General features: G+C 40.9%; 16 non-coding genes across 16 annotated transcripts; all 16 read left to right on the forward strand.

The window, feature by feature from the left end:
• The first annotated feature begins 282 nt into the window (after positions 1–282).
• On the forward strand, positions 283–364 carry TRNAS-AGA (transfer RNA serine (anticodon AGA)). Its single transcript has one exon. It is a non-coding gene; the product is annotated as a tRNA-Ser (tRNA).
• A 1653-nt stretch (positions 365–2017) lies between these two features.
• TRNAS-AGA (transfer RNA serine (anticodon AGA)) lies at positions 2018–2099 on the forward strand. Its single transcript has one exon. It is a non-coding gene; the product is annotated as a tRNA-Ser (tRNA).
• A 1282-nt stretch (positions 2100–3381) lies between these two features.
• Positions 3382–3453, forward strand: TRNAH-GUG (transfer RNA histidin (anticodon GUG)). Its single transcript has one exon. It is a non-coding gene; the product is annotated as a tRNA-His (tRNA).
• Positions 3454–4949: 1496 nt separating this feature from the next.
• Positions 4950–5031, forward strand: TRNAS-AGA (transfer RNA serine (anticodon AGA)). Its single transcript has one exon. It is a non-coding gene; the product is annotated as a tRNA-Ser (tRNA).
• Positions 5032–6684: 1653 nt separating this feature from the next.
• Positions 6685–6766, forward strand: TRNAS-AGA (transfer RNA serine (anticodon AGA)). The gene has a single exon. It is a non-coding gene; the product is annotated as a tRNA-Ser (tRNA).
• A 2850-nt stretch (positions 6767–9616) lies between these two features.
• Positions 9617–9698, forward strand: TRNAS-AGA (transfer RNA serine (anticodon AGA)). Its single transcript has one exon. It is a non-coding gene; the product is annotated as a tRNA-Ser (tRNA).
• Positions 9699–10984: 1286 nt separating this feature from the next.
• On the forward strand, positions 10985–11056 carry TRNAH-GUG (transfer RNA histidin (anticodon GUG)). Its single transcript has one exon. It is a non-coding gene; the product is annotated as a tRNA-His (tRNA).
• A 295-nt stretch (positions 11057–11351) lies between these two features.
• On the forward strand, positions 11352–11433 carry TRNAS-AGA (transfer RNA serine (anticodon AGA)). The gene has a single exon. It is a non-coding gene; the product is annotated as a tRNA-Ser (tRNA).
• Positions 11434–13086: 1653 nt separating this feature from the next.
• TRNAS-AGA (transfer RNA serine (anticodon AGA)) lies at positions 13087–13168 on the forward strand. Its single transcript has one exon. It is a non-coding gene; the product is annotated as a tRNA-Ser (tRNA).
• Positions 13169–14351: 1183 nt separating this feature from the next.
• Positions 14352–14433, forward strand: TRNAS-AGA (transfer RNA serine (anticodon AGA)). Its single transcript has one exon. It is a non-coding gene; the product is annotated as a tRNA-Ser (tRNA).
• Positions 14434–16085: 1652 nt separating this feature from the next.
• TRNAS-AGA (transfer RNA serine (anticodon AGA)) lies at positions 16086–16167 on the forward strand. The gene has a single exon. It is a non-coding gene; the product is annotated as a tRNA-Ser (tRNA).
• A 1641-nt stretch (positions 16168–17808) lies between these two features.
• TRNAS-AGA (transfer RNA serine (anticodon AGA)) lies at positions 17809–17890 on the forward strand. The gene has a single exon. It is a non-coding gene; the product is annotated as a tRNA-Ser (tRNA).
• Positions 17891–19543: 1653 nt separating this feature from the next.
• Positions 19544–19625, forward strand: TRNAS-AGA (transfer RNA serine (anticodon AGA)). The gene has a single exon. It is a non-coding gene; the product is annotated as a tRNA-Ser (tRNA).
• Positions 19626–20808: 1183 nt separating this feature from the next.
• Positions 20809–20890, forward strand: TRNAS-AGA (transfer RNA serine (anticodon AGA)). The gene has a single exon. It is a non-coding gene; the product is annotated as a tRNA-Ser (tRNA).
• Positions 20891–22171: 1281 nt separating this feature from the next.
• TRNAH-GUG (transfer RNA histidin (anticodon GUG)) lies at positions 22172–22243 on the forward strand. The gene has a single exon. It is a non-coding gene; the product is annotated as a tRNA-His (tRNA).
• Positions 22244–23740: 1497 nt separating this feature from the next.
• On the forward strand, positions 23741–23822 carry TRNAS-AGA (transfer RNA serine (anticodon AGA)). Its single transcript has one exon. It is a non-coding gene; the product is annotated as a tRNA-Ser (tRNA).
• Positions 23823–24949: the final 1127 nt, after the last annotated feature.

The following is a 24949-nucleotide window of genomic DNA, read 5'->3' on the forward strand; positions in this document are numbered from 1 at the left end:
TACTCAAAGATGGTAGACTTCTGTAATATGGGCCATAGACTAAAAGCAGCACGAAAACAGAGTGCAATAGGGTCCCAAAAACTTGAGTGCCACATGAGAGTATGCATGAAAGCCTATCCTTTTCCAAACTAGAGATATACTCATGCAATTTTTGTTTTTAGGAGAGAATGTGCCTGCTGAAAAATACATTATTTTAAAAAAGTGCATTGCAGAATACCAGGAATTTGCTGTGGGACACCTTGAAAACTTTCATACAGATTATTTGCACAAAATTTACAGTCAGTTGTTGTGGCCGAGTGGTTAAGGCGATGGACTAGAAATCCATTGGGGTCTCCCAGCGCAGGTTCGAATCCTGCCTACAACGAGAAACTTTTTAACATCGGCTACAATTTCAGAAGTTAACCTTTAGAATTTCTTCCATGTCAGTCTTATAAATAGGTGGCTTATTTTGGTGTCACTATTGTCCTTTCACATATTTATTATCGCTACCCCTTTCATATCTTTGCTATAACTCTCGTCCTACATTAGCGCTGGTGCAAACACTTCAAATTAGTATACCCTGGCTCTCTCAGTCATACCATTCATGCACTTGAAACTTACTTTACCAATAAAAGAAGCAAATAGAAAAATAAAACAAAAGTGCTTGCTGGATAAGGCAAACACACTTCATAAAACTGCATTTTCTTTTCTATTCTCCCCGTATTACAAGCTTAACTGCTCCCTGTGTAATTTCTCTTAGCCTGCTGTCCCAGGAAGAGAATTTTATCTACAGGCTCTTTCCGTGTTTTTTTCCTAGTCTTTCTTTCCCTTTTCTTAGATTTGTAACTGTTCCTTTACGTGCTCTATTTAGGCGCCATTAATCTCATTTGAGCTCCTTGTACCTGCTGCTGTTTTCTCCACACCTCATACTGCCTTTTCCCTCTTTCTCTCTTTCTCTGAGGTTGGTGGCTACTTTCCAAAGCTTCTGATGCCCCAATGTTCCTTCATCTTGTTGTCAGACGTGAATTGGAAAAGCAACCAAATTAACAAGCCTTTACCACTCATACATGGCAGAGGTTTATACTTTAATTGAATGAGCTAAGAAAAGCGTGTTGTGGGGCCCCTACGAGCCATGGTGCTTGTTTCATCATAATTGGGCACGCAGTCATTAGCCACAGCTCTGATCATGGGTCACTGAGGTCAGTTTCAATAATTCCTCAAAAACCTATCCATGCAGTCCCCCCTAACTGTGTAGTTATCTTGCTTTACTGCTGTTTGTGTGATTAGCTGGGAGGAGCTCACGGCAGCATCCTCCCTATAAAAGTGTAGATGGACCGCTCCTTAACTTTTTCTTGCTTCACATACAGATGGCTTGAGGAGGTACAGGGGAGATGCAGGTCTAATAGACAGAATAGAAGATCTGCGCCAGGTGTGTTTCTCTGCATTGGTGTCCCATCACAGGCCCACAAGTGTATGTGTGATCTTTGACTTCTGGCAGTTCACAAGCAGGCGGCCAGGAAACGGTTTCAGCCTATCAACCACTGAGGAGACAAAGCCTTTGTATAAGGAATGAGGAAGCAATGAACACATTCAGCCTATCACAGGAGTTCCCTGAGTGTTTCGAATTATAAATTCTCCATGTCACTGTATGTTTTTGAGCCCAAGTAGCTCGCCGTGATTGTATAGTGGTTAGTACTCTGCATTGTGGCCGCAGCAACCTCGGTTCGAATCCGAGTCACAGCATTGTGGTTGGCAATGTCACGGCAGTTGGGTATTTCTTTTACAGAATTACCAAATGTACCAGTTGTTTTTGTAAAATGTCTATTAAAAACAGATCCTTTAAAATATTTAAACAATCTAACGACAAATTATTTAAACACACATGATTATAAGATGTAGCCTTATTTTTGTTTTTAGGAGAGAATGTGCCTGCTGAAACAAACATTATTTTTAAAAAGTGCATTGCAGGATATCAGGAATTTTCTGTGGGACACCTTGACAACTTTCATACAGATTATTTGCACAAAATTTGCTGTCAGTTGTTGTGGCCGAGTGGTTAAGGCGATGGACTAGAAATCCATTGGGGTCCCCCCGAGCAGGTTCAAATCCTGCCAACGACGAGAAATTTTTTAATATCGGCTACAATTTCAGAAGCTAACCTTTAGAATTTCTTCCATGTCAGTTTTATAAATAGGTGGCTTATTTTGGTGTCACTATTGCCCTTTCACATATTTATTATCGCTACCCCTTTCATATCTTTGCTATAACTCTCGTCCCACATTAGCGCTGGTGCAAACACTTCAAATTATTATACCCTGGCTCTCTCAGTCATACCATTCATGCACTTGAAACTTACTTTACCAATAAAAGAAGCAAATAGAAAAATAAAACAAAAGTGCTTGCTGGATAAGGCAAACACACTTCATAAAACTGCATTTTCTTTTCTATTCTCCCCGTGTTACAAGCTTAACTGCTCCCTGTGTAATTTCTCTTAGCCTGCTGTCCCAGGAAGAGAATTTTATCTACAGGCCCTTTCCGTGTTTTTTTCCTAGTCTTTCTTTCCTTTTTCTTAGATTTGTAACTGTTCCTTTACGTGCTCTATTTAGGCGCCATTAATCTCATTTGAGCTCCTTGTACCTGCTGCTGTTTTCTCCACACCTCATACTGCCTTTTCCCTCTTTCTCTCTTTCTCTGAGGTTGGTGGCTACTTTCCAAAGCTTCTGATGCCCCAATGTTCCTTCATCTTGTTGTCAGACGTGAATTGGAAAAGCAACCAAATTAACAAGCCTTTACCACTCATATATGGCAGAGGTTTATACTTTAATTGAGCTAAGAAAAGCGTGTTGTGGGGCCCCTACGAGCCATGGTGCTTGCTTCATCATAATTAGGCACGCAGTCATTAGCCACAGCTCTGATCATGGGTCACTGAGGTCAGTTTCAATAATTCCTCAAAAACCTAACCATGCAGTCCCCCCTAACTGTGTAGTTATCTTGCTTTACTGCTGTTTGTGTGATTAGCTGGGAGGAGCTCATGGCAGCATCCTCCCTATAAAAGTGTAGATGGACCGCTCCTTAACTCTTTCTTGCTTCACATACAGATGGCTTGAGGAGGTACAGGGGAGATGCAGGTCTACTAGACAGTATAGAAGATCTGCGCCAGGTGTGTTTCTCTGCATTGGTGTCCCATCACAGGCCCACAAGTGTATGTGTGATCTTTGACTCCTGGCAGTTCACAAGCAGGCGGCCAGGAAACAGTTTCAGCCTATCAACCACTGAGGAGACAAAGCCTTTGTATAAGGAATGAGGAAGCAATTAACACATTCAGCCTATCACAGGAGTTCCCTGAGTGTACCGAATTATAAATTCTCCATGTCACTGTATGTTATTGAGCCCAAGTAGCTCGCCGTGATCGTATAATGGTTAGTACTCTGCGTTGTGGCCGCAGCAACCTCGGTTCGAATCCGAGTCACGGCATTGTGGTTGGCAATGTCACGGCAGTTGGGTTTTTCTTTTACAGAATTACCAAATGTACCAGTTGTTTTTGTAAAATGTCTATTAAAAACAGATCCTTTAAAATATTTAAACGATCTAACGACAAATTATTTTAACACACATGATTATAAGATGTAGCTATATTGTACCTACTGACATAAATTATCATTCTTGAACCTATTTGCGGTGGGGGAATGGAGCTCTCCCCCATGCCAATCAGAATGCAGATGGATGCAGTTGCAGTTGAGTGACCTGTATTGTGGCTGTCTAGAGGGAATGCACAAATGTAGCTGTCTCGCAGCCCAATCCAGACGTCAATTGGAGACAGGTTTTCAGGCAAATAGAGCAGTAAGTGCAGAGAAATGCTCACTCTCTAAAGATGGCATTTATAAAGTAGTAAAGTTAAATCCAACCTCACCAGTAAATAGGATTTATCAATAAATAAATAAAGCTTCTCCTCTCTGATATGGAATTACCCCCAAAAAGTATAAGGGAATACCCAATGCTAACCTACGAGAGGGGCAGACCTCACAGTAGTGAAAAATGTAATAGACTGTTTTGTACTACCAGGACATGCAAACTACCACAGTACATGTCTTACCTTTTACTTACATAGCATGATGCCCCTAGGACTACCTAGGGCCTACCTTTTGGTTAATTATATGTAATAAAATTGGAGTTTAAGGCTTGGCAAGTAGTTTTAAATGGCAAGTCGAAGTGGCAGTACACTGCAGCACAGGCACTGCAGTAGCAGGCTTGAGACAGGTTTGAAATGATACTTTTTTGGGCGGCACAATCAGTTCCTGGGTATATGGTATACCACTTTACAAGGGGCTTTCAAGTCAATGAAATCTGTCAGTCAGGTATACTCCAATTACACACATGATTAGGGAAGAAGCACGTTCACTTCAGCACTGATTAGTAGCAATAAAGTGATCAGAGTCCTAAGGCCAACAAAAAGATACAGCAAAATGCGTAGGTGAAAAGCAATAAGGTAGGGTTGAGGCCACCTTAAGAATGCAAGGTCTAACAAAAACAAACTAAGGATAACATGAGTAAAACATCAGGTTTCTCTACGGCATTTGGTGAGACAAGTGTGCCTTCTTTTATCTTCCATAAATGCAATCTTTCCCTGACCCCTTTATTATATAGCTCTTCAAGTAAAAAAGATAAAGCACTTACAAAGGAGCCTCAAATACTCAAAGATGGTAGACTTCTGTAATATGGGCCATAGACTAAAAGCAGCACGAAAACAGAGTGCAATAGGGTCCCAAAAACTTGAGTGCCACATGAGAGTATGCATGAAAGCCTATCCTTTTCCAAACTAGAGATATACTCATGCAATTTTTGTTTTTAGGAGAGAATGTGCCTGCTGAAAAATACATTATTTTAAAAAAGTGCATTGCAGAATACCAGGAATTTGCTGTGGGACACCTTGAAAACTTTCATACAGATTATTTGCATAAAATTTACAGTCAGTTGTTGTGGCCGAGTGGTTAAGGCGATGGACTAGAAATCCATTGGGGTCTCCCCGCGCAGGTTCGAATCCTGCCTACAACGAGAAACTTTTTAACATCGGCTACAATTTCAGAAGTTAACCTTTAGAATTTCTTCCATGTCAGTCTTATAAATAGGTGGCTTATTTTGGTGTCACTATTGTCCTTTCACATATTTATTATCGCTACCCCTTTCATATCTTTGCTATAACTCTCGTCCTACATTAGCGCTGGTGCAAACACTTCAAATTAGTATACCCTGGCTCTCTCAGTCATACCATTCATGCACTTGAAACTTACTTTACCAATAAAAGAAGCAAATAGAAAAATAAAACAAAAGTGCTTGCTGGATTAGGCAAACACACTTCATAAAACTGCATTTTATTTTCTATTCTCCCCGTGTTACAAGCTTAACTGCTCCCTGTGTAATTTCTCTTAGCCTGCTGTCCCAGGAAGAGAATTTTATCTACAGGCTCTTTCCGTGTTTTTTTCCTAGTCTTTCTTTCCCTTTTCTAAGATTTGTAACTGTTCCTTTACGTGTTCTATTTAGGCGCCATTAATCTCATTTGAGCTCCTTGTACCTGCTGCTGTTTTCTCCACACCTCATACTGCCTTTTCCCTCTTTCTCTCTTTCTCTGAAGTTGGTGGCTACTTTCCAAAGCTTCTGATGCCCCAATGTCCCTTCATCTTGTTGTCAGACGTGAATTGGAAAAGCAACCAAATTAACAAGCCTTTACCACTCATACATGGCAGAGGTTTATACTTTAATTCAATGAGCTAAGAAAAGCGTGTTGTGGGGCCCCTACGAGCCATGGTGCTTGCTTCATCATAATTGGGCACGCAGTCATTAGCCACAGCTCTGATCATGGGTCACTGAGGTCAGTTTCAATAATTCCTCAAAAACCTATCCATGCAGTCCCCCCTAACTGTGTAGTTATCTTGCTTTACTGCTGTTTGTGTGATTAGCTGGGAGGAGCTCACGGCAGCATCCTCCCTATAAAAGTGTAGATGGACCGCTCCTTAACTTTTTCTTGCTTCACATACAGATGGCTTGAGGAGGTACAGGGGAGATGCAGGTCTAATAGACAGAATAGAAGATCTGCGCCAGGTGTGTTTCTCTGCATTGGTGTCCCATCACAGGCCCACAAGTGTATGTGTGATCTTTGACTTCTGGCAGTTCACAAGCAGGCGGCCAGGAAATGGTTTCAGCCTATCAACCACTGAGGAGACAAAGCCTTTGTATAAGCAATGAGGAAGCAATGAACACATTCAGCCTATCACAGGAGTTCCCTGAGTGTTCCGAATTATAAATTCTCCATGTCACTGTATGTTATTGAGCCCAAGTAGCTTCCCGTGATCGTATAGTGGTTAGTACTCTGCGTTGTGGCACCAGCAACCTCGGTTCGAATCCGAGTCACGGCATTGTGGTTGGCAATGTCACGGCAGTTGGGTTTTTCTTTTACAGAATTACCAAATGTACCAGTTGTTTTTGTAAAATGTCTATTAAAAACAGATCCTTTAAAATATTTAAACGATCTAACGACAAATTATTTAAACACACATGATTATAAGATGTAGCCTTATTTTTGTTTTTAGGAGAGAATGTGCCTGCTGAAAAAAACATTATTTTTAAAAAGTGCATTGCAGGATATCAGGAATTTGCTGTGGCACACCTTGAAAACTTTCATGCAGATTATTTGCACAAAACTTACAGTCAGTTGTTGTGGCCGAGTGGTTAAGGCGATGGACTAGAAATCCATTGGTGTCTCCCCGCGCAGATTCGAATCCTGCCAACAACAAGAAACTTTTTAACATCGGCTACAATTTCAGAAGCTAACCTTTAGAATTTCTTCCATGTCAGTTTTATAAATAGGTGGCTTATTTTGGTGTCACTATTGCCCTTTCACAAATTTATTATCGCTACCCCTTTCATATCTTTGCTATAACTCTCGTCCTACATTAGCGCTGGTGCAAACACTTCAAATTATTATACCCTGGCTCTCTCAGTCATACCATTCATGCACTTGAAACTTACTTTACCAATAAAAGAAGCAAATAGAAAAATAAAACAAAAGTGCTTGCTGGATTAGGCAACACACTTCATAAAACTGCATTTTCTTTTCTATTCTCCCCGTGTTACAAGCTTAACTGCTCCCTGTGTAATTTCTCTTAGCCTGCTGTCCCAGGAAGAGAATTTTATCTACAGGCTCTTTCCGTGTTTTTTTCCTAGTCTTTCTTTCCTTTTTCTTAGATTTGTAACTGTTCCTTTACATGCTCTATTTAGGCGCCATTAATCTCATTTGAGCTCCTTGTACCTGCTGCTGTTTTCTCCACACCTCATACTGCCTTTTCCCTCTTTCTCTCTTTCTCTGAGGTTGGTGGCTACTTTCCAAAGCTTCTGATGCCCCAATGTTCCTTCATCTTGTTGTCAGACGTGAATTGGAAAAGCAACCAAATTAACAAGCATTTACCACTCATATATGGCAGAGGTTTATACTTTAATTGAGCTAAGAAAAGCGTGTTGTGGGGCCCCTACGAGCCATGGTGCTTGCTTCATCATAATTAGGCATGCAGTCATTAGCCACAGCTCTGATCATGGGTCACTGAGGTCAGTTTCAATAATTCCTCAAAAATCTAACCATGCAGTCCCCCCTAACTGTGTAGTTATCTTGCTTTACTGCTGTTTGTGTGATTAGCTGGGAGGAGCTCATGGCAGCATCCTCCCTATAAAAGTGTAGATGGACCGCTCCTTAACTCTTTCTTGCTTCACATACAGATGGCTTGAGGAGGTACAGGGGAGATGCAGGTCTACTAGACAGTATAGAAGATCTGCGCCAGGTGTGTTTCTCTGCATTGGTATCCCATCACAGGCCCACAAGTGTATGTGTGATCTTTGACTCCTGGCAGTTCACAAGCAGGCGGCCAGGAAACAGTTTCAGCCTATCAACCACTGAGGAGACAAAGCCTTTGTATAAGGAATGAGGAAGCAATTAACACATTCAGCCTATCACAGGAGTTCCCTGAGTGTACCGAATTATAAATTCTCCATGTCACTGTATGTTATTGAGCCCAAGTAGCTCGCCGTGATCGTATAGTGGTTAGTACTCTGCGTTGTGGGTGCAGCAACCTCGGTTCGAATCCGAGACACAGCATTGTGGTTGGCAATGTCACGGCAGTTGGGTTTTTCTTTTACAGAATTACAAAATGTACCAGTTGTTTTTGTAAAATGTCTATTAAAAACAGATCCTTTAAAATATTTAAACGATCTAACGACAAATTATTTTAACACACATGATTATAAGATGTAGCTATATTGTACCTACTGACATAAATTATCGTTCTTGAACCTATTTGCGGTGGGGGAATGGAGCTCTCCCCCATGCCAATCAGAATGCAGATGAATGCAGTTGCAGTTGAGTGACCTGTATTGTGGCTGTCTAGAGGGAATGCACAAATGTAGCTGTCTCGCAGCCCAATCCAGACGTCAATTGGAGACAGGTTTTCAGGCAAATAGAGCAGTAAGTGCAGAGAAATGCTCACTCTCTAAAAATGGCATTTATAAAGTAGTAAAGTTAAATCCAACCTCACCAGTAAATAGGATTTATCAATAAATAAATAAAGCTTCTCCTCTCTGATATGGAATTACCCCCCAAAAAGTATAAGGGAATACCCAATGCTAACCTATGAGAGGGGCAGACCTCACAGTAGTGAAAAATGTAATAGACTGTTTGGTACTACCAGGACATGCAAACTACCACAGTACATGTCTTACCTTTTACTTACATAGCATGATGCCCCTAGGACTACCTAGGGCCTACCTTTTGGTTAATTATATGTAATAAAATTGGAGTTTAAGGCTTGGCAAGAAGTTTTAAATGGCAAGTCGAAGTGGCAGTACACTGCAGCACAGGCACTGCAGTAGCAGGCTTGAGACAGGTTTGAAATGATACTTTTTTGGGCGGCACAATCAGTTCCTGGGTATATGGTATACCACTTTACAAGGAGCTTTCAAGTCAATGAAATCTGTCAGTCAGGTATACTCCAATTACACACATGATTAGGGAAGAAGCACGTTCACTTCAGCACTGATTAGTAGCAATAAAGTGATCAGAGTCCTAAGGCCAACAAAAAGATACAGCAAAATGCGTAGGTGAAAAGCAATAAGGTAGGGTTGAGGCCACCTTAAGAATGCAAGGTCTAACAAAAACAAACTAAGGATAACATGAGTAAAACATCAGGTTTCTCTACGGCATTTGGTGAGACAAGTGTGCCTTCTTTTATCTTCCATAAATGCAATCTTTCCCTGACCCCTTTATTATATAGCTCTTCAAGTAAAAAAGATAAAGCACTTACAAAGGAGCCTCAAATACTCAAAGATGGTAGACTTCTGTAATATGGGCCATAGACTAAAAGCAGCACGAAAACAGAGTGCAATAGGGTCCCAAAAACTTGAGTGCCAGATGAGAGTATGCATGAAAGCCTATCCTTTTCCAAACTAGAGATATACTCATGCAATTTTTGTTTTTAGGAGAGAATGTGCCTGCTGAAAAATACATTATTTTAAAAAAGTGCATTGCAGAATACCAGGAATTTGCTGTGGGACACCTTGAAAACTTTCATACAGATTATTTGCACAAAACTTACAGTCAGTTGTTGTGGCCGAGTGGTTAAGGCGATGGACTAGAAATCCATTGGGGTCTCCCCGCGCAGGTTCGAATCCTGCCAACAACGAGAAACTTTTTAACATCGGCTACAATTTCAGAAGTTAACCTTTAGAATTTCTTCCATGTCAGTTTTATAAATAGGTGGCTTATTTTGGTGTCACTATTGCCCTTTCACATATTTATTATCGCTACCCCTTTCATATCTTTGCTATAACTCTCGTCCTACATTAGCGCTGGTGCAAACACTTCAAATTATTATACCCTGGCTCTCTCAGTCATACCATTCATGCACTTGAAACTTACTTTACCAATAAAAGAAGCAAATAGAAAAATAAAATAAAAGTGCTTGCTGGATTAGGCAAACACACTTCATAAAACTGCATTTTCTTTTCTATTCTCCCCGTGTTACAAGCTTAACTGCTCCCTGTGTAATTTCTCTTAGCCTGCTGTCCCAGGAAGAGAATTTTATGTACAGGCTCTTTCCGTGTTTTTTTCCTAGTCTTTCTTTCCCTTTTCTTAGATTTGTAACTGTTCCTTTATGTGCTCTATTTAGGCGTCATTAATCTCATTTGAGCTCCTTGTACCTGCTGCTGTTTTCTCCACACCTCATACTGCCTTTTCCCTCTTTCTCTCTTTCTCTGAGGTTGGTGGCTACTTTCCAAAGCTTCTGATGCCCCAATGTTCCTTCATCTTGTTGTCAGACGTGAATTGGAAAAGCAACCAAATTAACAAGCCTTTACCACTCATACATGGCAGAGGTTTATACTTTAATTCAATGAGCTAAGAAAAGCGTGTTGTGGGGCCCCTACGAGCCATGGTGCTTGCTTCATCATAATTGGGCGCGCAGTCATTAGCCACAGCTCTGATCATGGGTCACTGAGGTCAGTTTCAATAATTCCTCAAAAACCTAACCATGCATTCCCCCCTAACTGTATAGTTATCTTGCTTTACTGCTGTTTGTGTGATTAGCTGGGAGGAGCTCACGGCAGCATCCTCCCTATAAAAGTATAGATGGACCGCTCCTTAAATTTTTCTTGCTTCACATACAGATGGCTTGAGGAGGTACAGGGGAGATGCAGGTCTAATAGACAGAATAGAAGATCTGCGCCAGGTGTGTTTCTCTGCATTGGTGTCCCATCACAGGCCAACAAGTGTATGTGTGATCTTTGACTTCTGGCAGTTCACAAGCAGGCAACCAGGAAACGGTTTCAGCCTATCAACCACTGAGGAGACAAAGCCTTTGTATAAGGAATGAGGAAGCAATGAACACATTCAGCCTATCACTGGAGTTCCCTGAGTGTTTCGAATTATAAATTCTCCATGTCACTGTATGTTATTGAGCCCAAGTAGCTCGCCGTGATCGTATAGTGGTTAGTACTCTGCGTTGTGGCTGCAGCAACCTCGGTTCGAATCCGAGTCACGGCATTGTGGTTGGCAATGTCACGGCAGTTGGGTTTTTCTTTTACAGAATTACCAAATGTACCAGTTGTTTTTGTAAAATGTCTATTAAAAACAGATCCTTTAAAATATTTAAACGATCTAACGACAAATTATTTAAACACACATGATTATAAGATGTAGCCTTATTTTTGTTTTTAGGAGAGAATGTGCCTGCTGAAAAAAACATTATTTTTAAAAAGTGCATTGCAGGATATCAGGAATTTGCTGTGGCGCACCTTGAAAACTTTCATGCAGATTATTTGCACAAAACTTACAGTCAGTTGTTGTGGCCGAGTCGTTAAGGCGATGGACTAGAAATCCATTGGGGTCTCCCCGCGCAGGTTCGAATCCTGCCAACAACGAGAAACTTTTTAACATCGGCTACAATTTCAGAAGTTAACCTTTAGAATTTCTTCCATGTCAGTTTTATAAATAGGTGGCTTATTTTGGTGTCACTATTGCCCTTTCACATATTTATTATCGCTACCCCTTTCATATCTTTGCTATAACTCTCGTCCTACATTAGCGCTGGTGCAAACACTTCAAATTATTATACCCTGGCTCTCTCAGTCATACCATTCATGCACTTGAAACTTACTTTACCAATAAAAGAAGCAAATAGAAAAATAAAACAAAAGTGCTTGCTGGATTAGGCAAACACACTTCATAAAACTGCATTTTCTTTTCTATTCTCCCCGTGTTACAAGCTTAACTGCTCCCTGTGTAATTTCTCTTAGCCTGCTGTCCCAGGAAGAGAATTTTATCTACAGGCTCTTTCCGTGTTTTTTTCCTAGTCTTTCTTTCCCTTTTCTTAGATTTGTAACTGTTCCTTTACGTGCTCTATTTAGGCGCCATTAATCTCATTTGAGCTCCTTGTACCTGCTGCTGTTTTCTCCACACCTCATACTGCCTTTTCCCTCTTTCTCTCTTTCTCTGAGGTTGGTGGCTACTTTCCAAAGCTTCTGATGCCCCAATGTTCCTTCATCTTGTTGTCAGACGTGAATTGGAAAAGCAACCAAATTAACAAGCCTTTACCACTCATACATGGCAGAGGTTTATACTTTAATTCAATGAGCTAAGAAAAGCGTGTTGTGGGGCCCCTACGAGCCATGGTGCTTGCTTCATCATAATTGGGCACGCAGTCATTAGCCACAGCTCTGATCATGGGTCACTGAGGTCAGTTTCAATAATTCCTCAAAAACCTATCCATGCAGTCCCCCCTAACTGTGTAGTTATCTTGCTTTACTGCTGTTTGTGTGATTAGCTGGGAGGAGCTCACGGCAGCTTCCTCCCTATAAAAGTGTAGATGGACCGCTCCTTAACTTTTTCTTGCTTCACATACAGATGGCTTGAGGAGGTACAGGGGAGATGCAGGTCTAATAGACAGAATAGAAGATCTGCGCCAGGTGTGTTTCTCTGCATTGGTGTCCCATCACAGGCCCACAAGTGTATGTGTGATCTTTGACTTCTGGCAGTTCACAAGCAGGCGGCCAGGAAACGGTTGCAGCCTATCAACCACTGAGGAGACAAAGCCTTTGTATAAGCAATGAGGAAGCAATGAACACATTCAGCCTATCACAGGAGTTCCCTGAGTGTTCCGAATTATAAATTCTCCATGTCACTGTATATTATTGAGCCCAAGTAGCTTGCTGTGATCGTATAGTGGTTAGTACTCTGCGTTGTGGCCGCAGCAACCTCGGTTCGAATCCGAGTCATGGCATTGTGGTTGGCAATGTCACGGCAGTTGGGTTTTTCTTTTACAGAATTACCAAATGTACCAGTTGTTTTTGTAAAATGTCTATTAAAAACAGATCCTTTAAAATATTTAAACGATCTAACGACAAATTATTTAAACACACATGATTATAAGATGTAGCCTTATTTTTGTTTTTAGGAGAGAATGTGCCTGCTGAAAAAAACATTATTTTTAAAAAGTGCATTGCAGGATATCAGGAATTTGCTGTGGCACACCTTGAAAACTTTCATGCAGATTATTTGCACAAAACTTACAGTCAGTTGTTGTGGCCGAGTGGTTAAGGCGATGGACTAGAAATCCATTGGGGTCTCCCCGCGCTGGTTCGAATCCTGCCAACAACGAGAAACTTTTTAACATCGGCTACAATTTCAGAAGCTAACCTTTAGAATTTCTTCCATGTCAGTTTTATAAATAGGTGGCTTATTTTGGTGTCACTATTGCCCTTTCACATATTTATTATCGCTACCCCTTTCATTTCTTTGCTATAACTCTCGTCCTACATTAGCGCTGGTGCAAACACTTCAAATTATTATACCCTGGCTCTCTCAGTCATACCATTCATGCACTTGAAACTTACTTTACCAATAAAAGAAGCAAATAGAAAAATAAAACAAAAGTGCTTGCTGGATTAGGCAACACACTTCATAAAACTGCATTTTCTTTTCTATTCTCCCCGTGTTACAAGCTTAACTGCTCCCTGTGTAATTTCTTTTAGCCTGCTGTCCCAGGAAGAGAATTTTATCTACAGGCTCTTTCCGTGTTTTTTTCCTAGTCTTTCTTTCCTTTTTCTTAGATTTGTAACTGTTCCTTTACGTTCTCTATTTAGGCGCCATTAATCTCATTTGAGCTCCTTGTACCTGCTGCTGTTTTCTCCACACCTCATACTGCCTTTTCCCTCTTTCTCTCTTTCTCTGAGGTTGGTGGCTACTTTCCAAAGCTTCTGAAGCCCCAACAAGTGTATGTGTGATCTTTGACTTCTGGCAGTTCACAAGCAGGCAACCAGGAAACGGTTTCAGCCTATCAACCACTGAGGAGACAAAGCCTTTGTATAAGGAATGAGGAAGCAATGAACACATTCAGTCTATCACCGGAGTTCCCTGAGTGTTTCGAATTATAAATTCTCCATGTCACTATATGTTATTGAGCCCAAGTAGCTCGCCGTGATCATATAGTGGTTAGTACTCTGCGTTGTGGCTGCAGCAACCTCGGTTCGAATCCGAGTCACGGCATTGTGGTTGGCAATGTCACGGCAGTTGGGTTTTTCTTTTACAGAATTATCAAATGTACCAGTTGTTTTTGTAAAATGTCTATTAAAAACAGATCCTTTAAAATATTTAAACGATTTAACGACAAATTATTTAAACACACATGATTATAAGATGTAGCCTTATTTTTGTTTTTAGGAGAGAATGTGCCTGCTGAAAAAAACATTATTTTTAAAAAGTGCATTGCAGGATATCAGGAATTTGCTGTGGCACACGTTGAAAACTTTCATGCAGATTATTTGCACAAAACTTACAGTCAGTTGTTGTGGCCGAGTGGTTAAGGCAATGGACTAGAAATCCATTGGGGTCTCCCCGTGCAGGTTCGAATCCTGCCAACAACGAGAAACTTTTTAACATCGGCTACAATTTCAGAAGTTAACCTTTAGAATTTCTTCCATGTCAGTTTTATAAATAGGTGGCTTATTTTGGTGTCACTATTGCCCTTTCACATATTTATTATCGCTACCCCTTTCATATCTTTGCTATAACTCTCGTCCTACATTAGCGCTGGTGCAAATACTTCAAATTATTATACCCTGGCTCTCTCAGTCATACCATTCATGCACTTGAAACTTACTTTACCAATAAAAGAAGCAAATAGAAAAATAAAACAAAAGTGCTTGCTGGATTAGGCAACACACTTCATAAAACTGCATTTTCTTTTCTATTCTCCCCGTGTTACAAGCTTAACTGCTCCCTGTGTAATTTCTCTTAGCCTGCTGTCCCAGGAAGAGAATTTTATGTACAGGCTCTTTCCGTGTTTTTTTCCTAGTCTTTCTTTCCCTTTTCTTAGATTTGTAACTGTTCCTTTATGTGCTCTATTTAGGCGTCATTAATCTCATTTGAGCTCCTTGTACCTGCTGCTGTTTTCTCCACACCTCATACTGCCTTTTCCCTCTTTCTCTCTTTCTCTGAGGTTGGTGGCTACTTTCCAAAGCTTCTGATGCCCCAATGTTCCTTCATCTTGTTGTCAGACGTGAATTGGAAAAGCAACCAAATTAACAAGCCTTTACCACTCATACATGGCAGAGGTTTATACTTTAATTCAATGAGCTAAGAAAAGCGTGTTGTGGGGCCCCTACGAGCCATGGTGCTTGCTTCATCATAATTGGGCGCGCAGTCATTAGCCACAGCTCTGATCATGGGTCACTGAGGTCAGTTTCAATAATTCCTCAAAAACCTAACCATGCATTCCCCCCTAACTGTATAGTTATCTTGCTTTACTGCTGTTTGTGTGATTAGCTGGGAGGAGCTCACGGCAGCATCCTCCCTATAAAAGTATAGATGGACCGCTCCTTAACTTTTTCTTGCTTCACATACAGATGGCTTGAGGAGGTACAGGGGAGATGCAGGTCTAATAGACAGAATAGAAGATCTGCGCCAGGTGTGTTTCTCTGCATTGGTGTCCCATCACAGGCCAACAAGTGTATGTGTGATCTTTGACTTCTGGCAGTTCACAAGCAGGCAACCAGGAAACGGTTTCAGCCTATCAACCACTGAGGAGACAAAGCCTTTGTATAAGGAATGAGGAAGCAATGAACACATTCAGCCTATCACTGGAGTTCCCTGAGTGTTTCGAATTATAAATTCTCCATGTCACTGTATGTTATTGAGCCCAAGTAGCTCGCCGTGATCGTATAGTGGTTAGTACTCTGCGTTGTGGCTGCAGCAACCTCGGTTCGAATCCGAGTCATGGCATTGTGGTTGGCAATGTCACGGCAGTTGGGTTTTTCTTTTACAGAATTACCAAATGTACCAGTTGTTTTTGTAAAATGTCTATTAAAAACAGATCCTTTAAAATATTTAAACGATTTAACGACAAATTATTTAAACACACATGATTATAAGATGTAGCCTTATTTTAGTTTTTAGGAGAGAATGTGCCTGCTGAAAAAAACATTATTTTTAAAAAGTGCATTGCAGGATATCAGGAATTTGCTGTGGCACACCTTGAAAACTTTCATGCAGATTATTTGCACAAAACTTACAGTCAGTTGTTGTGGCCGAGTCGTTAAGGCGATGGACTAGAAATCCATTGGGGTCTCCCCGCGCAGGTTCAAATCCTGCCAACAACGAGAAACTTTTTAACATCGGCTACAATTTCAGAAGTTAACCTTTAGAATTTCTTCCATGTCAGTTTTATAAATAGGTGGCTTATTTTGGTGTCACTATTGCCCTTTCACATATTTATTATCGCTACCCCTTTCATATCTTTGCTATAACTCTCGTCCTACATTAGCGCTGGTGCAAACACTTCAAATTATTATACCCTGGCTCTCTCAGTCATACCATTCATGCACTTGAAACTTACTTTACCAATAAAAGAAGCAAATAGAAAAATAAAACAAAAGTGCTTGCTGGATTAGGCAAACACACTTCATAAAACTGCATTTTCTTTTCTATTCTCCCCGTGTTACAAACTTAACTGCTCCCTGTGTAATTTCTCTTAGCCTGCTGTCCCAGGAAGAGAATTTTATCTACAGGCTCTTTCCGTGTTTTTTTCCTAGTCTTTCTTTCCCTTTTCTTAGATTTGTAACTGTTCCTTTACGTGCTCTATTTAGGCGCCATTAATCTCATTTGAGCTCCTTGTACCTGCTGCTGTTTTCTCCACACCTCATACTGCCTTTTCCCTCTTTCTCTCTTTCACTGAGGTTGGTGGCTACTTTCCAAAGCTTCTGATGCCCCAATGTTCCTTCATCTTGTTGTCAGACGTGAATTGGAAAAGCAACCAAATTAACAAGCCTTTACCACTCATACATGGCAGAGGTTTATACTTTAATTCAATGAGCTAAGAAAAGCGTGTTGTGGGGCCCCTACGAGCCATGGTGCTTGCTTCATCATAATTGGGCACGCAGTCATTAGCCACAGCTCTGATCATGGGTCACTGAGGTCAGTTTCAATAATTCCTCAAAAACCTATCCATGCAGTCCCCCCTAACTGTGTAGTTATCTTGCTTTACTGCTGTTTGTGTGATTAGCTGGGAGGAGCTAACGCCAGCATCCTCCCTATAAAAGTGTAGATGGACCGCTCCTTAACTTTGTCTTGCTTCACATACAGATGGCTTGAGGAGGTACAGGGGAGATGCAGGTCTAATAGACAGAATAGAAGATCTGCGCCAGGTGTGTTTCTCTGCATTGGTGTCCCATCACAGGCCCACAAGTGTATGTGTGATCTTTGACTTCTGGCAGTTCACAAGCAGGCGGCCAGGAAACGGTTTCAGCCTATCAACCACTGAGGAGACAAAACCTTTGTATAAGCAACGAGGAAGCAATGAACACATTCAGCCTATCACAGGAGTTCCCTGAGTGTTCCGAATTATAAATTCTCCATGTCACTGTATATTATTGAGCCCAAGTAGCTTGCCGTGATCATATAGTGGTTAGTACTCTGCGTTGTGGCCGCAGCAACCTCGGTTCGAATCCGAGTCATGGCAATGTCACGGCAGTTGGGTTTTTCTTTTACAGAATTACCAAATGTACCAGTTGTTTTTGTAAAATGTCTATTAAAAACAGATCCTTTAAAATATTTAAACGATCTAACGACAAATTATTTAAACACACATGATTATAAGATGTAGCCTTATTTTTGTTTTTAGGAGAGAATGTGCCTGCTGAAAAAAACATTATTTTTAAAAAGTGCATTGCAGGATATCAGGAATTTGCTGTGGCGCACCTTGAAAACTTTCATGCAGATTATTTGCACAAAACTTACAGTCAGTTGTTGTGGCCGAGTCGTTAAGGCGATGGACTAGAAATCCATTGGGGTCTCCCCGCGCAGGTTCGAATCCTGCCAACAACGAGAAACTTTTTAACATCGGCTACAATTTCAGAAGTTAACCTTTAGAATTTCTTCCATGTCAGTTTTATAAATAGGTGGCTTATTTTGGTGTCACTATTGCCCTTTCACATATTTATTATCGCTACCCCTTTCATATCTTTGCTATAACTCTCGTCCTACATTAGCGCTGGTGCAAACACTTCAAATTATTATACCCTGGCTCTCTCAGTCATACCATTCATGCACTTGAAACTTACTTTACCAATAAAAGAAGCAAATAGAAAAATAAAACAAAAGTGCTTGCTGGATTAGGCAAACACACTTCATAAAACTGCATTTTCTTTTCTATTCTCCCCGTGTTACAAGCTTAACTGCTCCCTGTGTAATTTCTCTTAGCCTGCTGTCCCAGGAAGAGAATTTTATCTACAGGCTCTTTCCGTGTTTTTTTCCTAGTCTTTCTTTCCCTTTTCTTAGATTTGTAACTGTTCCTTTACGTGCTCTATTTAGGCGCCATTAATCTCATTTGAGCTCCTTGTACCTGCTGCTGTTTTCTCCACACCTCATACTGCCTTTTCCCTCTTTCTCTCTTTCTCTGAGGTTGGTGGCTACTTTCCAAAGCTTCTGATGCCCCAATGTGCCTTCATCTTGTTGTCAGACGTGAATTGGAAAAGCAACCAAATTAACAAGCCTTTACCACTCATACATGGCAGAGGTTTATACTTTAATTCAATGAGCTAAGAAAAGCGTGTTGTGGGGCCCCTACGAGCCATGGTGCTTGCTTCATCATAATTGGGCGCGCAGTCATTAGCCACAGCTCTGATCATGGGTCACTGAGGTCAGTTTCAATAATTCCTCAAAAACCTATCCATGCAGTCCCCCCTAACTGTGTAGTTATCTTGCTTTACTGCTGTTTGTGTGATTAGCTGGGAGGAGCTCACGGCAGCTTCCTCCCTATAAAAGTGTAGATGGACCGCTCCTTAACTTTTTCTTGCTTCACATACAGATGGCTTGAGGAGGTACAGGGGAGATGCAGGTCTAATAGACAGAATAGAAGATCTGCGCCAGGTGTGTTTCTCTGCATTGGTGTCCCATCACAGGCCCACAAGTGTATGTGTGATCTTTGACTTCTGGCAGTTCACAAGCAGGCGGCCAGGAAACGGTTGCAGCCTATCAACCACTGAGGAGACAAAGCCTTTGTATAAGCAATGAGGAAGCAATGAACACATTCAGCCTATCACAGGAGTTCCCTGAGTGTTCCGAATTATAAATTCTCCATGTCACTGTATATTATTGAGCCCAAGTAGCTTGCTGTGATCGTATAGTGGTTAGTACTCTGCGTTGTGGCCGCAGCAACCTCGGTTCGAATCCGAGTCATGGCATTGTGGTTGGCAATGTCACGGCAGTTGGGTTTTTCTTTTACAGAATTACCAAATGTACCAGTTGTTTTTGTAAAATGTCTATTAAAAACAGATCCTTTAAAATATTTAAACGATCTAACGACAAATTATTTAAACACACATGATTATAAGATGTAGCCTTATTTTTGTTTTTAGGAGAGAATGTGCCTGCTGAAAAAAACATTATTTTTAAAAAGTGCATTGCAGGATATCAGGAATTTGCTGTGGCACACCTTGAAAACTTTCATGCAGATTATTTGCACAAAACTTACAGTCAGTTGTTGTGGCCGAGTGGTTAAGGCGATGGACTAGAAATCCATTGAGGTCTCCCCGCGCTGGTTCGAATCCTGCCAACAACGAGAAACTTTTTAACATCGGCTACAATTTCAGAAGCTAACCTTTAGAATTTCTTCCATGTCAGTTTTATAAATAGGTGGCTTATTTTGGTGTCACTATTGCCCTTTCACATATTTATTATCGCTACCCCTTTCATTTCTTTGCTATAACTCTCGTCCTACATTAGCGCTGGTGCAAACACTTCAAATTATTATACCCTGGCTCTCTCAGTCATACCATTCATGCACTTGAAACTTACTTTACCAATAAAAGAAGCAAATAGAAAAATAAAACAAAAGTGCTTGCTGGATTAGGCAACACACTTCATAAAACTGCATTTTCTTTTCTATTCTCCCCGTGTTACAAGCTTAACTGCTCCCTGTGTAATTTCTTTTAGCCTGCTGTCCCAGGAAGAGAATTTTATCTACAGGCTCTTTCCGTGTTTTTTTCCTAGTCTTTCTTTCCTTTTTCTTAGATTTGTAACTGTTCCTTTACGTGCTCTATTTAGGCGCCATTAATCTCATTTGAGCTCCTTGTACCTGCTGCTGTTTTCTCCACACCTCATACTGCCTTTTCCCTCTTTCTCTCTTTCTCTGAGGTTGGTGGCTACTTTCCAAAGCTTCTGAAGCCCCAACAAGTGTATGTGTGATCTTTGACTTCTGGCAGTTCACAAGCAGGCAACCAGGAAACGGTTTCAGCCTATCAACCACTGAGGAGACAAAGCCTTTGTATAAGGAATGAGGAAGCAATGAACACATTCAGTCTATCACCGGAGTTCCCTGAGTGTTTCGAATTATAAATTCTCCATGTCACTATTTGTTATTGAGCCCAAGTAGCTCGCCGTGATCATGTAGTGGTTAGTACTCTGCGTTGTGGCTGCAGCAACCTCGGTTCGAATCCGAGTCACGGCATTGTGGTTGGCAATGTCACGGCAGATGGGTTTTTCTTTTACAGAATTATCAAATGTACCAGTTGTCTTTGTAAAATGTCTATTAAAAACAGATCCTTTAAAATATTTAAACGATTTAACGACAAATTATTTAAACACACATGATTATAAGATGTAGCCTTATTTTTGTTTTTAGGAGAGAATGTGCCTGCTGAAAAAAACATTATTTTTAAAAAGTGCATTGCAGGATATCAGGAATTTGCTGTGGCACACGTTGAAAACTTTCATGCAGATTATTTGCACAAAACTTACAGTCAGTTGTTGTGGCCGAGTGGTTAAGGCAATGGACTAGAAATCCATTGGGGTCTCCCCGTGCAGGTTCGAATCCTGCCAACAACGAGAAACTTTTTAACATCGGCTACAATTTCAGAAGTTAACCTTTAGAATTTCTTCCATGTCAGTTTTATAAATAGGAGGCTTATTTTGGTGTCACTATTGCCCTTTCACATATTTATTATCGCTACCCCTTTCATATCTTTGCTATAACTCTCGTCCTACATTAGCGCTGGTGCAAATACTTCAAATTATTATACCCTGGCTCTCTCAGTCATACCATTCATGCACTTGAAACTTACTTTACCAATAAAAGAAGCAAATAGAAAAATAAAACAAAAGTGCTTGCTGGATTAGGCAACACACTTTATAAAACTGCATTTTCTTTTCTATTCTCCCCGTGTTACAAGCTTAACTGCTCCCTGTGTAATTTCTCTTAGCCTGCTGTCCCAGGAAGAGAATTTTATCTACAGGCTCTTTCCGTGTTTTTTTCCTAGTCTTTCTTTCCTTTTTCTTAGATTTGTAACTGTTCCTTTACGTGCTCTATTTAGGCGCCATTAATCTCATTTGAGCTCCTTGTACCTGCTGCTGTTTTCTCCACACCTCATACTGCCTTTTCCCTCTTTCTCTCTTTCTCTGAGGTTGGTGGCTACTTTCCAAAGCTTCTGATGCCCCAATGTTCCTTCATCTTGTTGTCAGACGTGAATTGGAAAAGCAACCAAATTAACAAGCCTTTACCACTCATATATGGCAGAGGTTTATACTTTAATTGAGCTAAGAAAAGCGTGTTGTGGGGCCCCTACGAGCCATGGTGCTTGCTTCATCATAATTAGGCACGCAGTCATTAGCCACAGCTCTGATCATGGGTCACTGAGGTCAGTTTCAATAATTCCTCAAAAACCTAACCATGCAGTCCCCCCTAACTGTGTAGTTATCTTGCTTTACTGCTGTTTGTGTGATTAGCTGGGAGGAGCTCACGGCAGCATCCTCCCTATAAAAGTGTATATGGACCGCACCTTAACTTTTTCTTGCTTCACATACAGATGGCTTGAGGAGGTACAGGGGAGATGCAGGTCTACTAGACAGTATAGAAGATCTGCGCCAGGTGTGTTTCTCTGCATTGGTATCCCATCACAGGCCCACAAGTGTATGTGTGATCTTTGACTCCTGGCAGTTCACAAGCAGGCGGCCAGGAAACAGTTTCAGCCTATCAACCACTGAGGAGACAAAGCCTTTGTATAAGGAATGAGGAAGCAATTAACACATTCAGCCTATCACAGGAGTTCCCTGAGTGTACCGAATTATAAATTCTCCATGTCACTGTATGTTATTGAGCCCAAGTAGCTCGCCGTGATCGTATAGTGGTTAGTACTCTGCGTTGTGGCCGCAGCAACCTCGGTTCGAATCCGAGTCACGGCATTGTGGTTGGCAATGTCACGGCAGTTGGGTTTTTCTTTTACAGAATTACAAAATGTACCAGTTGTTTTTGTAAAATGTCTATTAAAAACAGATCCTTTAAAATATTTAAACGATCTAACGACAAATTATTTTAACACACATGATTATAAGATGTAGCTATATTGTACCTACTGACATAAATTATCGTTCTTGAACCTATTTGCGGTGGGGGAATGGAGCTCTCCCCCATGCCAATCAGAATGCAGATGAATGCAGTTGCAGTTGAGTGACCTGTATTGTGGCTGTCTAGAGGGAATGCACAAATGTAGCTGTCTCGCAGCCCAATCCAGACGTCAATTGGAGACAGGTTTTCAGGCAAATAGAGCAGTAAGTGCAGAGAAATGCTCACTCTCTAAAAATGGCATTTATAAAGTAGTAAAGTTAAATCCAACCTCACCAGTAAATAGGATTTATCAATAAATAAATAAAGCTTCTCCTCTCTGATATGGAATTACCCCCCAAAAAGTATAAGGGAATACCCAATGCTAACCTACGAGAGGGGCAGACCTCACAGTAGTGAAAAATGTAATAGACTGTTTTGTACTACCAGGACATGCAAACTACCACAGTACATGTCTTACCTTTTACTTACATAGCATGATGCCCCTAGGACTACCTAGGGCCTACCTTTTGGTTAATTATATGTAATAAAATTGGAGTTTAAGGCTTGGCAAGTAGTTTTAAATGGCAAGTCGAAGTGGCAGTACACTGCAGCACAGGCACTGCAGTAGCAGGCTTGAGACAGGTTTGAAATGATACTTTTTTGGGCGGCACAATCAGTTCCTGGGTATATGGTATACCACTTTACAAGGGGCTTTCAAGTCAATGAAATCTGTCAGTCAGGTATACTCCAATTACACACATGATTAGGGAAGAAGCACGTTCACTTCAGCACTGATTAGTAGCAATAAAGTGATCAGAGTCCTAAGGCCAACAAAAAGATACAGCAAAATGCGTAGGTGAAAAGCAATAAGGTAGGGTTGAGGCCACCTTAAGAATGCAAGGTCTAACAAAAACAAACTAAGGATAACATGAGTAAAACATCAGGTTTCTCTACGGCATTTGGTGAGACAAGTGTGCCTTCTTTTATCTTCCATAAATGCAATCTTTCCCTGACCCCTTTATTATATAGCTCTTCAAGTAAAAAAGATAAAGCACTTACAAAGGAGCCTCAAATACTCAAAGATGGTAGACTTCTGTAATATGGGCCATAGACTAAAAGCAGCACGAAAACAGAGTGCAATAGGGTCCCAAAAACTTGAGTGCCACATGAGAGTATGCATGAAAGCCTATCCTTTTCCAAACTAGAGATATACTCATGCAATTTTTGTTTTTAGGAGAGAATGTGCCTGCTGAAAAATACATTATTTTAAAAAAGTGCATTGCAGAATACCAGGAATTTGCTGTGGGACACCTTGAAAACTTTCATACAGATTATTTGCACAAAACTTACAGTCAGTTGTTGTGGCCGAGTGGTTAAGGCGATGGACTAGAAATCCATTGGGGTCTCCCCGCGCAGGTTCGAATCCTGCCAACAACGAGAAACTTTTTAACATCGGCTACAATTTCAGAAGTTAACCTTTAGAATTTCTTCCATGTCAGTTTTATAAATAGGTGGCTTATTTTTGGTGTCACTATTGCCCTTTCACATATTTATTATCGCTACCCCTTTCATATCTTTGCTATAACTCTCGTCCTACATTAGCGCTGGTGCAAACACTTCAAATTATTATACCCTGGCTCTCTCAGTCATACCATTCATGCACTTGAAACTTACTTTACCAATAAAAGAAGCAAATAGAAAAATAAAATAAAAGTGCTTGCTGGATTAGGCAAACACACTTCATAAAACTGCATTTTCTTTTCTATTCTCCCCGTGTTACAAGCTTAACTGCTCCCTGTGTAATTTCTCTTAGCCTGCTGTCCCAGGAAGAGAATTTTATCTACAGGCTCTTTCCGTGTTTTTTTCCTAGTCTTTCTTTCCCTTTTCTTAGATTTGTAACTGTTCCTTTATGTGCTCTATTTAGGCGCCATTAATCTCATTTGAGCTCCTTGTACCTGCTGCTGTTTTCTCCACACCTCATACTGCCTTTTCCCTCTTTCTCTCTTTCTCTGAGGTTGGTGGCTACTTTCCAAAGCTTCTGATGCCCCAATGTTCCTTCATCTTGTTGTCAGACGTGAATTGGAAAAGCAACCAAATTAACAAGCCTTTACCACTCATACATGGCAGAGGTTTATACTTTAATTCAATGAGCTAAGAAAAGCGTGTTGTGGGGCCCCTACGAGCCATGGTGCTTGCTTCATCATAATTGGGCGCGCAGTCATTAGCCACAGCTCTGATCATGGGTCACTGAGGTCAGTTTCAATAATTCCTCAAAAACCTAACCATGCAGTCCCCCCTAACTGTATAGTTATCTTGCTTTACTGCTGTTTGTGTGATTAGCTGGGAGGAGCTCACGGCAGCATCCTCCCTATAAAAGTATAGATGGACCGCTCCTTAACTTTTTCTTGCTTCACATACAGATGGCTTGAGGAGGTACAGGGGAGATGCAGGTCTAATAGACAGAATAGAAGATCTGCGCCACGTGTGTTTCTCTGCATTGGTGTCCCATCACAGGCCAACAAGTGTATGTGTGATCTTTGACTTCTGGCAGTTCACAAGCAGGC

The sequence above is a fragment of the Lissotriton helveticus genome, chromosome 12, assembly GCF_964261635.1.
Source record: "Lissotriton helveticus chromosome 12, aLisHel1.1, whole genome shotgun sequence".
Lineage (NCBI taxonomy): Eukaryota > Metazoa > Chordata > Amphibia > Caudata > Salamandridae > Lissotriton > Lissotriton helveticus.